Genomic DNA, 13377 nt, shown 5'->3' with positions numbered 1-13377 from the left:
CAAATAGGATATACACAGAATTTCAGATGCTTCTTCCCTGCCTCCCCACATTTTAAAAAATTGAGGTAAAATTCATATAACATGGAATAAACAATTTTAAAATGTACAATTTAGCAGCATTTAATACATTCACAGTGCTGTGCAACCACCATCTCTAGTTATTTCCAAAACATTTTCATCACCCCAAAAGCGGAAACCACGCACCCATTAAACTGTAACTCCCACTCTCTCCTCCCCCTCACCCCTGGCAACCACTAATTTACTTTCTGTTTCCATGTATTTACCCATTCTGAATATTTAGTATAAATGGAATCATGTAATATGCGACTCTTTGTGTCTAACTTCTTTCACTCAGCATAATATTTTTAAGGTTTATCCATGTTTAAGGTTTAGCATGTATCAGTACTTCATTCCTTCTAATGGCTGAAGAATGTTCCATTGTATGGATAGACCACATTTTGCTGATCCAGTCATCAGTTGGTAGATATTTGGGTTATTTCCACATTTTGGCTGGGGTGAATAGTGCTATGAACATTTGTATACAAGTTTTGTTTGAATACCTATTTTCAATTCTTTGGGGTAAACAGTAGTGGAAATGCTGGGTCACATGGTAATTTTACGTTTAATTCTTTGAAGAACCACCAGTTTTCCACAGTAGCTCTATCATTTTACATTCCAACCAGCAATGTAGAGGATTCCAATTTCTTTACATCTTTACCAACATTTGCTATTTTCTTTTCTTTAAAAAAAAATAATAGCCATTCTAATGGGTGTGAAATGACATCTCATTTTGATTTTGATTTGCATTTCCCGAATGACTAATGATGTTTAGCAACTTTTCATGTGCTTTTTGGCCGTTTGTATTTCTTCTGTGAAGAAATGTCTATTGCAGTCCTTTGCCTGTTTTTAAATTGGGCTGTTTGACTTTTTCTTGTTGACTTGTAAGCCTTCTTTATATATTCTGATACTAGAACCTTACCAGATATATGATTTGCAAATATTTTCTCCCAACGTGTAGGTTGTCTTTTCACTATCTTGATAGTCTCCTTTTTAATGCACAGCACACACACACATTTTGAACCTAGGATGCTAGCACTAGAGAGGATTTGCAACCATATCATGTAACTCTCTCACTGTTTAAATGGGAGAAACCGAGGGTCTGAGAGAAGGCAAGACCTTCAGGTTACACCAGTACTGGACTGGTTGCCATTCTAAACTTTAGAAACTATGAACATTTCCAGATATGTTCAAGTAAACAAGGGGAGAAGCCACCATCTCTCTCGTCATGTGTCACTCAAATTACAATTCTGGATCGGTCACTTCACGGAACCCCTGCAAGCTTTTCCTCTTCCCTTAACGTCACTCCCAGTTGGGAAAGAATGGAGTAGGGACAAGCGCAATAGCAGTAAAGAAAAGAGGAAGGAGAGCTGTGTTACACTGTATCTGGGAGTTCTTGTTTGAGGTTATCTACAGATGGTTGAACAAGCCACAGGGTGGCCCCAAGTGGAAAGCTTCCTCCACTTTCTGATGTGGTAATAGTGACATGCCTTCGTCCCATACCCCAGGATGCCCATCTGTCCTCAGCCCTTCCCCTTGACTCACTCTCCAGGGCCCTCACTTCCTCTGTGGTTTGAATGGCCACAGCCAACATTACTCATCTGGCTCCTGACACGTTGAATTCCCAAGCTTGCTGAAGGACACCTCCTGCCTTCACACCTGCTTGCAAGCTCTCAGGACCAGCCTTGGTACCTAGGTTATGACCACCCCACAATCAGCTTTGGGTTTTGCTCCTTTGAAGATTTGGGGTAGCATGTCTTCATTGTCTCATTTTCCTTGGATAAAGTCCTTAAATGACCTCCTTCTACTCTAATATTCATGTTTTTGGTCAACTATGTTTATTGCTATGAATCTTTTAGAATATCCCTATAGTCTATAAATAATTTGTCTTTTGATAGTCCCTTTCACTTAAAAGATTTTATTTTTCTGCTGTGTATTCTGCTCTTCAAGCATAAGTCCACTCCCATCTTAGGGTCTCTGTATCTGCTCTTCTTTTTGCCTGAAACACTGTTCCCCAGATCTGAAATGGTTGTGTATTGCTTGTAGGTCTGATCTCAACTCCAATGTCATTTCCTCGGAGGTTCTCTCTGATCACCCTATTTAATGTTGCCCTTTCCACCTCAGTCACTATCATGGACCCTGCTTTCTCTTCTCCATGTCACTGTTTGCTATCTGAAATAGTCCTGGTCCATTATGGGCCATTGCCCCTACTGAACTGATGCTTTAAGTGGAACAAGGATTTTTGTTTTGTTCACTGCTGTGCTTCCAATGCCTGCACCATGCCTGGCACAGAGTAAACTTTCAATGAGTGGTTCCTGAATAAATGACCAGTTTTCTAGTTCCGAATTATCTGTTCTAAATACTCTCAGTTGACCCACTTTTCCCTTAATAAAACTCTCCCACCCCCAAACTCTCCAATCTTAAATCATCAAAAGTCACTCTGGACAATCTTGAGATAGGTACTCCTGGTCAATATTTTGGCAGGGTATTAGGTTCGGGATGATGGATGGTGAAATGATGTATTTCTAACATATATCAAAAACCAGTCAGGATCAGTCTACTCCTCCAGGCTTGGAAGAATCTGCAGGATGGATCTTATCAAATGAAGTCATCTACAGTGTTCAGTGGGTAAAAGGTCCAGCCTAGAAATACGTGATTCTGTTGCCCTGGGTTTTTGGAATTCAAAGGACAATAAGACTAATTATCTTTGCTTTTAGTCTTGAAGAACGAATTATTTTCTATTCAGTAATGAGATACAGATTGCAATTATAAGCTTTAAAAAAATCTGCCTTCTAGAAAGTGGCACACTCATTTGGACTTAATTGGTTTTCTCTTCTCTTGCATGTATGGGCTCATTCTGTGGTGACAGAAAGTTCATTGAAAGGGAGACCAGAGTCCCCAAGTTCTTACACGCAGTTAATTAACACATTCTTCCATACTGAATTACTTACTCTCTCCTAGACACTATGTCACAAATCTTCTCAACTCATAATGACTCCAAAGGGTCCTGTGTGTTATTATGGAGGCTGTATATGAAAGTTCTGCTTTCCTGCCAGCCTCCATTGTTATTTCCCTAAATTTCTGCCACCTCCAATTTAGGAGCCCTCCATATCATTCCTTAATTGCGTAGTTAATATATATAGGCAAACCCCAAAGTAATGGCAACAAGTCAATAGGACATTACAAACCAATAGCCTCATGAGCATACCTGGGAGGATCTGATAACCTTTTCCTTTATATGCAATGAATGTGAACCAGATAAGAGTTCTATGGTAAGATCCTTCACCCAGCTTTTTCAGAGTTCTGGAGCTAAGGAGTTTTCACCTTTCCTTAACACCAGTTTACTCTTCTGTAGCACATGGAGTTTTCTTCTAATAAGAAATAAAACATAACATGATTTGAGACAACAATCCTCTTTCGCAAAACTTAGAGAAAAGGCTGATATGAGGACCTACTGTATAGCACAAGGAACTATACTCAGTATCTTGTAATAACCTATAATGGCAGAGAATGTAATAAAGGAATATATATGTTATATATATGTATAACTGAATCACTTTGCTGTATACCTGAAACTAGCACAACATTGTAAATCAACTATATTTCAATACAAAATTTAAAAAATGGAAAAGCATTGGTTCCTAAGGAGGGTAAACCTCAGCTACCCATGTTATCTTAAATGAGTCAGAAAGGGCCAACATTCAGTTATAGCTAAGATAAAATTTATTGTCATATTTCCCAATTTAAAAAAAAATTGCTGAGAAGGGAATCCTAAAATCTCTCTAAAGAAATAAGAGGCAATTAGAAACCATGAGATATTTCAGTAAGGTGGCCAGTTACCAAATCAGTAGCCAGAAAGTCGATAGCTTTCCTATATTTTGTGCAAATAACTAACTCGAAAATAATGGAAAAGGTGCCATTCCCAATAGTGTATATAAGAATAAATGTGTAAAACCTACATTTAAAAAGTTCACATCCGAGGGACATAAAAAGGCTTGAATAATGGAAAGACATACTTGAAATAGTTAAGGGGTTCAATCTCCCTAAATAAATTTATACATTTAATGCAACCCTAACAAAGACCAACAGGATTTTCTTGGGAAATTAAAAAGTTAAAGTTCACCCAGAAAAATAAAACTTACAAAAATAGAAAGTTTTTGAAAAGTAACCAGAATTGGGTGGGTAGCAGAGAGGTTACCCAAACATTACCAAATTTGCTTACTGTGGAGCTATAGAAGTTTTCTATTGGTCATACATAGACAAATCTATGTGATGAGATAATCCTGAAATACTCCCAGTGGATGCTATTATCATATACTAAACTGCAGTCCAAATCAAGATAGATTTTTTTCACTTACAGTCAATGTGTTGAGACAAGTGACTAGCCATTCAGAGAGAATACCGAAAGGTGATTACTGTCTTACCCCTAAAACAAAACTACATTGGAGATGGATCAAAGACTAAATATAAAACATTGAAAACCATGAGAGTATTTGAGGATAAAAAGTAGGAGAGAATTGTTTTTTATAATCTTGGCATGGGGAAGACTCAAGACAGACACAAAACCTAGAACCTATAAAAGGAAAATGTTGGCAACTTTGACTACACAAAACTTTAAAAGATATTTGCCCTGCAGAACAGATACCAGAGACAAAAGTCAAAGATAAACTGGGAAAAATATCAAATATTCCAGATAGGCAAAGAGCTCATTTCCTCAGTAGAAATGCGTAGAAATCCATGAAAAACAAAATACAACCCAGTAAAACCAAGGGCAGAGGGCATGACCAGAAAGTTCATGGCAAAACAAACAGCTTACTTAAAACCAGGGAGAGACATTCAACTTCACGTATAGTTTTTTAAAATGCAAATTTAAATGAAATGCCTTTTGCCCATCATTTAGATTAGCGGTGATGAAACAGTACAAAATGCACTATCAGTCACGAAGACGTAAACTTGGGGCAGCCTCCGTAGGGATGTGCCAATTGCCCACTACCACAATTTAAAATGTGTTCCCTTTGACCTAATGACTCTACTAGTAATTTATTCCATAGAAAGACATCAGTTCAATTAAAAAGTGCATCACTTTAAATGGCTATTTGAGGCACCGCTTAGGAATATGGACTCTGCGTCACACTGCGCTCAATCCTTGTCTGTGGTCAGCTTTGTGACCTAGCGTAGATAACTTCTGTGTGCTTTCTCATCCGTAAAATGGCAATACTAGTATCTCCCTCGTAAGGCCGTCACCATGATTAAAGGAGTTCATGTACCTGTATGGTGCTTAGAACAAAGCCTGACGCATGGGCTCAGGTATGAGCTATTCTGTTCATTATCATTAATCTATAGGATTACTGATAATGTCAGAAAACAGGAAAGCCTTCCTTGATAGGAGAGTAACCAGATAAATTATAGCACTTACACACAATGGCATTCTTGGCAGGTAGTAAGGAGAATAAAGCAGGTCTGTATATACTGATAAGGAAAGAACTATGTGAAATACTATCAAGTAGAAAGGAAAAAAACGCTTGGACAGTGTAGTGTATGCTTTTGTGTTTCTGGAAGAATAATCCTCATATGAAAAGACAGACTGAGGAGGAGAAATTATGAATGGATTGTCCAGAAAGTTTTGAGTATTCAGTCATTCAGCCAAAGATATTTAAGGGCTTCACTGTATATCATCAGCATCATTCCAGGTGCTGGGGATATAGCAGTGAAACCCTGCTCTTGTGGGGTTGTATTTTATTGGGAGTTTGGCGACAAGCCTGAACAAGAACTAGATTATAGAATACTGTGGAATAAAAACTATATTAGGGAAAGAGGATTGAGGGTACAGCAGGGGGTGAATTTTAATTAGGGAGGTTACAGTAGGTATCATTGGGACGGTAACACTTGAGAGGATGTATCATTTAATCTGTAATATGCATGCTTTATTAAAAAAAAACCAAAACGTAAAATGAACAACTCTGAATTATCCCACTTCTGACTAAGGCAGCTGACTTAGAAAGTTCTACCACCTTGGTTGGTGGCATTTCATGTGACTACCCCTGAGAATACAGCCTCACCCTCATTTCTAGAAGTACAGCTCTCCCACCACTAAAGCTACATTCCATCAGTAGCCTCTTCTCTGCACTCACATTACCGGCCGGTCTGGATGGCAGCTCTGAGGGTGGAAACGTTTTTCATTCATTCCCTTAGTGGATAAGAAACCAAAGGTGAAGGTTGAGTCATGGGGCCAAAGGGGACCCGAAAGTGCATCTTTCAACATTCTCAGCAGTTGCTGAGAACAGAGGCTCGTGTAACATCCCAACCTACGAGCCTACAGATAACTTCTCAGCCACTCACCAGCGCCTGGGTGCTCAGGCCACCGCCTGGCACTAGCCTTCTCCACCAAGCAGCGCCGGGTTCCCAGGCCTGAGTGGCTCTCCTCCCCTGGGGGCCTGGCACCCAGCGTGCTCCGAAGCACACACCCCATGGGATGTCCCCAGGCAGATGGGAAAGGGCCTCCTTGTCACCTCCACAGGGTCATTCACGTGTGGCCAAGCAGGAAGACAGCATTATCAAAGGGTATCCCTGTTAAAACCCCAAGGGTGGCGAAGCAGTCATTTCCACACCCCGGAAAGATTCTGTGAGTGCTTAAATAACTAAAACAGGAAACAGAGGGACTTCCCTGGCGGTCTAATGGTTAAGACTTCACCTTCCAATGCAGGGGGTGCAGGTTCGATTCCTGGTCAGGGAGCTAAGATCTCACATGCCTCAGGGCCAAAAAAACAATACATAAAACAGAAGCAATATGGTAACAAATTCAAAAAAAGTCTTTAGAAATGGTCCACATCAAAAAATCTTAAAAAATAAAAGCCAAAAAAACAGGGACGAGATACTAATCTCCCACATTTGTTTTTTCTAGCCCAATTCCTAGGCCACACCCAACAGTTCCAGTTTGTCAGGCGGCTGGCAGAGAGAAGGTGAGGTCTAGGCTTGGGAAAGTTCCCTGACCCGCCAGCAAACATAACCGTAAATAAATCCTCAGGGTTTCGATGCTCATCCACTGGTGATATCTTTGCTACTGAATAGCACAGGAAAAGCTGTAGGAGTCGGATCAGCTCTTTCCTTGGGTTTGGGTCTCGGGGGTTCCTGGGGCTCAGCTGACAACTTGAGCTGTGAGCACTCCCAGGCAGAGGCTATCTTAACGCAGCCCTGTGCCCGAGATACGGGGGGAACCCACCGAGGGCCATCGAGTCACCCTCCCCTTTCGCTCACCATTAGCACAAGTTCAGAGAAAGGCACCTAGGGAGGGGAATCTACTGAAGGAAACAGGTTGCAAAACTTAATCCCGCAATGACACAATGTGTGCCTAGACACAGTGGGGGGTCGGGGGGTGGGTGGGGAGAGCCGCTGAGCCCTCCTCAGAAATGCCACAGCCGGACTTCCTGCTATAGCAAGGGCAACACTAAGCAACCCAACTCGAGTGAGGTCAAGGTTCACTCATCCTACAAGCATTTGAATATATGAGCACCTACTATGTGCCAGGCAGTGTGTCCAGCATGGGGAAACGACACTCAGAGTTCATAGTCCAGTAGGGGATAAAGCCAATTCCCCAGGCAGGAAACAAATGCTCTGTGGAATGTACCCCAGCTTTGGGAGCATCTTCTCCATACATACTGGGGAAAGTATGTATGTGGCAAGAGATACATTTACCCTCTGCACTTTAAATTTACGTATAATTTCCTTTGAATAAGGCAAACCAAGATCTTAGACTCAGTGTATGCCCAGCACTGTGCTGTGTGCAAAGGGCCAAACACTTAGAAGGCACAGCTCCTGCCCTCTGGGGACTTATGGGTCCATCGAACACTGAAATCACTTATACAAGGATTCAGCGTGCAAGATGAGCTAATGAATATGAAGAAGAGAGAGGCCAGTGTAGACTGGAGTAGGTGGAGGTGGTCTAAGGAGCACTAGACCCTCAAGGACGTGGGGTCCTTGATCCCCTGGCTGTATCGACAATAGTCTTGTGTCCAGGGTCAATCAAGGATGACTACTCCACCAAGGAGGCCAATGGCTGGTAAGACCCCAACTATGATTCCAACCAGGGTCACTGTCACCAAACTATCTTTCTCCATTGTTGTCTGTGTCTCTCCATCTACTTTTCCATGGAGAGAGCAGTCACCATATTAGGTTGGATAAACCTAAGTAGAAGAGAGGAAGAGGAATACCCGGATGTGTGGTGAGAGGTGCAGCACCGTTAGAGGCACCAAAGTGGGACAAGCGTGAAGGGAAATGGTGAAGAGACGTGTCTGATGGAGATAGAGGACCATCAGAGGACCAATTTTAGTTGAAAGGGAAAAAAGACAAAGCCTCCAAAGGGCTGAGTAAGACAGTGTCTGGGGCCTGGTATAGACCCTACACCACTGGAGTCATTTGGTTCACAAACACCAGAGAGCCTTGGGGTGCCAGGCCTTGGTGGGGTGGGATTTATCAGGAAAGCCTTCATTAAGTCAAATGCCAAAATTCTCTTAACTCAGTCCATGAAGATCACACAGGATAGCTGCTGAGCCACTCATAGGCTGGTGACAGGCAGTGACTAATCCCACTGGATCTTAGATCGACTTAGTCAACCTTGATCTACTACTGTGCTTCCAACAAGTCATAGTCCAGAAGCTCTACCCTGAGGACATTCTTGTCTCAGTAAACATTCCCAAAGGCCTCCCAAGCCTATTGCTGACCAAGTGAATCATGAGAGTGCTGAGGTCAGGAGAACCAGTACCATCCCCTGGAGTTGATAAGAGCCTGTATAAAGATAGGCTGGACAAAGTGCTAGGACCCCATCACCCAGGCCAGGATGAAGACAGGCTGATGCAGGAGGCTGTGAAAGAGGTCTCTGCAGAATCAGCCCACTCACTACCTGGTCGGGCAAGTCAGGGGTCACCAGATTCAGTGTGTCAACAAGCAGCTTTATTCCCAATAGTCTCATTGCCAGTGGCAAACATTTAAGGCCTTTGCCTTTCCAGGTACCAGAGCAACAGCCCTACCACTTACCAGATATGTGGCCCTGGGACAGTTATTTAATGTCACTGAGCATCAGTTTCCCTCCACTGCACACCAGAAGGGGTAGGTAATTATCTCTACTTAAAAGGGATACTATGGGGCTTCCCTGGTGGCGCAGTGGTTGAGAGTCCGCCTGCCGATGCAGGGGACGCGGGTTCGTGCCCCGGTCGGGGAAGATCCCACACGCCGCGGAGCGGCTGGGCCCGTGAGCCATGGCCGCTGAGCCTGTGCGTCTGGAGCCTGTGCTCCGCAAAGGGAGAGGCCACAGCAGTGAGAGGCCCGCGTACCGCAAAAAAAAAAAGGGATACTATGGTTAGACTTTCCAGTGTGCTGTCCAGCACATAGGAAGCCCTCAGTGAAGATGAGCTCTCTTTCTCCCTCTTCCACTTAAGTCAGTTTCTAACTCCTTGTCAATATCAGATGTTCTATTTCGAGATGTCCCCAAAGAGAAGAGATGGTCATGATCTTTGTAGTATAACTGCCCTTCGACTTACATACAAACGTCTTAACAACTCCTCATTTCTATTTAAACAGAGGATTTCTAGTTGGGGATCACATGGTTCACCTCTGAGCTCTGACCCTGCCATCTCCCTCAGCCCTACCGCACCCCTGCATCCTCCCACAAGCCACTCGCAACCTCACAACTCTTAGAGTAGAGTGACCCATGGAGACCCAGAGATCTACAACAAGCTTCCCCACAGAGGGTTGGTACCATGGCCTCGCCACAGCAGTACAAGGGCTGCCTGACCTTCCAAACTCCAAAACTCGTATGTATTCAAATGACGTGAATTAAGAGCCTGAAAATACCAGGCTCTCTGCCAGGGGAAGAACGAGAGAGTACATTTCTGATCTCATGGTGCATGGTCACATGGGGGAGAAACAGACCGGGATGTGTTTATAGCAGAGTGCGGCGAGAGCAGCGAAGGCTGACCTCAGGGCTGCTGGGGACACGTCACTCTCGTAGGGTGCCTCCAGACACGAGTCACCTCAGGTCACACAACAAATGAGGGTCAGTTCATCTGCTGGCCAAGCATATGAGACAGACAGAAACAGAAACCTCCTTCCTGATTTCTAAAAATATCGCCAAATCCTGGTTTAGGAATTCACCTGCCTAGAGGTGGGAGGGATTTTTTTTTTTGAGGTCCAATTCACATAACATAAAATTAACCACTTTAAAGTGAACAATTCAGCACCATTTGGTACATTCACAATGTTGTGCAACGACCACCTCTATCTAGTTTCAAAACACTTTCATCATCCCCAAAGGAAATCCTGTACCCATTAAGCAGTTACTCCCTATTCCTCTTTCCTCCCAATCCCTGGCAACCAAGGATCGATCTACTTTCCATTTCTATGGATTTGAAAGTGGGAGGATTTGCAAGAAAAAAGTTTCTCCCAGTTTCTAATTCTCTGGTCCATGCACTAAACTAGACTCATCAGAAGTGGGGGCAGAGTTTGCCTTCAGAACTAAATGAGCCAGAGTTCAAATGCCAGCTCCAATCTCTTCATACTGCGTCCAGTTTATTTCTAAGTCTTGGTTCCCCTGTCTACAAAAAAACATACCTACCAGGGGCTTCGCTGGAGGTGCAGTGGTTACGAATCCGCCTGCCAATGCTGGGGACACGGGTTGGGGTCCTGGCCCGGGAAGATCCCACATGCCACGGAGCAACTAAGCCCGTGCACCACAACTACTGAGCCTGGGCTCTAGAGCCCGCGAGCCACAACTACTGAAGCCCGTGCACCTGGAGCCCGTGCTCTGCAATAAGAGAAGCCATTGCAATGAGAAGCCCGCGCACCACGACAAAGAGTAGCCCCCGCTTGCTGCAACTAGAGAAAGCCCACATGCAGCAACGAGGGCCCAATGCAGCCAAAAATAAATAAATAAAATAAATAAATTTAAACAAAACAAAACAAACAGTAAGCACAGCACTGCCCCACAGTAAATATTGAAAGAATGGTAGCTGTAATATTTACATTCTAGAAGAATGTCAACCTGAAAAGTCTCTAATAAATATATGAAGTCAGTATCTTCCTGGGTCGCCGTACATAAGAATCTTTTTAAAAATGAAAATTTCTAGGAAATCCAGAGAGAGAGTAACTCTACACAGGAGTCGATGGAACACGGTTTTTAACATCACACCAACTGCAGCTTCTGTTCCAGTTGACAGCTGGAAGCTTTGTGATCTTGGGAAGGTGGCTTCACCTCTCTTAACCACCCATCTCCTAATACCGTCTTAATGAAATGTCAGAGTACCCACTATGAGCTGGTGCGTAACTGGCTTCCTCTTCCCCCTCCCCCTTAGTTTCCTTCCTTTCTCCTTCCTGGACACACAGCCTTCCTCTAGCATCTGTGGCCCTCACTGCAGGTTTAGGGCCTAGGCACTCAATGATACACTGATATTATTTTAGGTGTTACTGCCCCCAGAGAGTTAGAATAAAAGTTGGGAGAAAAGACTATTTCAGGTCAGGACCTCACCAAATGATGGGCTGAAGCATTCTGTTTGGTCTGGATAATGTTTGAAAAAAACCCGTTAAGTTGGAGTATGTTTATCTGGGTGCACCTGCCTTGCATTTTGCCTCTTACCTGCATCTTATTACATATCACCTACTTTACTTAGCTCTATTGCCTGCCTCTTCTATACGTATTTGTGACTCTTGTTTTCAGTTTTTGTCCCTTTTATTGTGCCAAGCATACAAGTGATGCCTACAAGATTTTTTTTGTTTTTGTTTTTGTTTTTGTTTTTGTTTTTGCGGTATGCGGGCCTCTCACTGCTGTGGCCTCTCCCGTTGTGGAGCGCAGGCTCCGGACGCGCAGGCTCACGGGCCCAGCCGCTCCGCGGCATATGGGATCTTCCCGGACCGGGGCACGAACCCGTGTCCCCTGCATCGGCAGGCGGATTCTCAACCACTGCGCCACCAGGGAAGCCCTACAAGATTTTATACCAAGTCTCTTCCAAGACTATTCTGTGTTCACCCCAAATACTTGTCCATTGGAGGGGACAACCGTAAAGTAACTCTCATGCTGTAATACAGAGGGAGGGGTCACCAAAACCAATTATTCCTTTTCTTTTTTTTTAACTGAACCAATCTTTTATTTTTCAATTAAATTAAATTAAGTTTAATTTAATTCTATTATTTTTTTAAGACTGCCTCTGTTAGAGAATACCAATTACCTACAAACTGGAGCTATAGATCCAATCCTACTTTTCAAATCACCAAAGAGATGGATACCCACACAAGGTAGTAAGCCCCAACTATGGAGTCCCTTTGCAACACTCACTCCTTGAAGGTCAAGTTCATCTTAGATTCAACTTGTGGCCCTACTCCTTAAAACAGATCCAACTTCATCCAGAAACCATTCCATTAGTCACGCATCGGGCAGCTCTTCCCTCAGAAGGACTGAAAATCCATCAGGAAAATTGAGGACAACCCCCAGTGCAGCACAGGCGAGCTACAGGCAGAGGCTCAGGCCCACAAAAAGGGGTCTGGGTTGTGGTTCCCCTTCCCCAAGAGAGGCAGGAGAAAGGACTCCTCCACACTCCTCCTTCTCCTCCACCCTCCTGATGAGGAGGGTTTAAAGAAGTCCCTTAGAGACCAGGGAGAGAGTGAGCACTGACACGTGCCCGTGACACAGCAAGCTGCAGATTCGCCAGAGCTGGGGGTCAGGATGCCACCTGGGCTTCTGCCCCATACCCACGAGACCCCTTGCTAAACACCCCCTCCAGCTGCCCCCTTACCCTGCGAGGGGGCCGCATCTCTTGGTGCTTCCAGTGAATGGGGCCTCCTGGCTCTGAGTTCCTCGTGGCACGAGTCCCTGTCCTCTCCCCTCACCCCCGGTTCCTCCAGAGTCACAGGGGCTTCAGAGCACGTCTGCAGGCCGAGGGTCCCCGGTTCTGAGCCATCTGAGCCGTCAGGCCCCTGTCTGAGCTGCCCCGTGCCGGGAGTCAGGCCATGGCCAGCTTCTAACGTGCTCGGGGACTTCACTTCCTGGTTTTTCTTTCACAACTGAAAGTGGAAGCGTTCTGACCAGAAGGAGAAAAGCCGCTAAAGCTCTCCTGGCTCGGTTTCAAAGCCTTTACCATCAGTCCCTAGCGGCTGACACAGAAGCCAGCCTGCATCCACGCAACTCACACTCTCCCTGTTTGTCTGACTACCGCTAAACCAAGACCAAAAACCAGACGGAGATGACGGAGGTGCCCCCTGCAGACCACCAGTGTCAGAGAGGTGAGACTCCCTCCCTGGGTTCCCAGGACAGGGAGGTCCAGCCACAGGGCACCGTGG

At 44.4% G+C, this 13377-nt stretch overlaps 1 protein-coding gene across 2 annotated transcripts in view; it reads right to left on the bottom strand.

Annotated features, from left to right (window-relative positions):
• ACSL5 (acyl-CoA synthetase long chain family member 5) overlaps nt 1–13083 on the bottom strand; it is a 42585-nt gene extending 29502 nt beyond the window's left edge. For both annotated transcript variants that reach the window (XM_028481584.2, XM_007120874.4), the window contains exon 1: nt 12834–13083. The gene's annotated coding sequence lies outside the window, so the exon portion shown is untranslated. The remainder of the gene's footprint in view (nt 1–12833) is intronic.
• Between the last annotated feature and the right edge of the window lie 294 nt (nt 13084–13377).

Source organism: Physeter macrocephalus, chromosome 20 (assembly GCF_002837175.3).
Source record: "Physeter macrocephalus isolate SW-GA chromosome 20, ASM283717v5, whole genome shotgun sequence".
In the NCBI taxonomy this organism is placed as follows: Eukaryota; Metazoa; Chordata; class Mammalia; order Artiodactyla; family Physeteridae; genus Physeter; species Physeter macrocephalus.
Note: the sequence above shows the minus strand (reverse complement) of the source record. Positions and strands in the feature narration are given on the sequence as shown.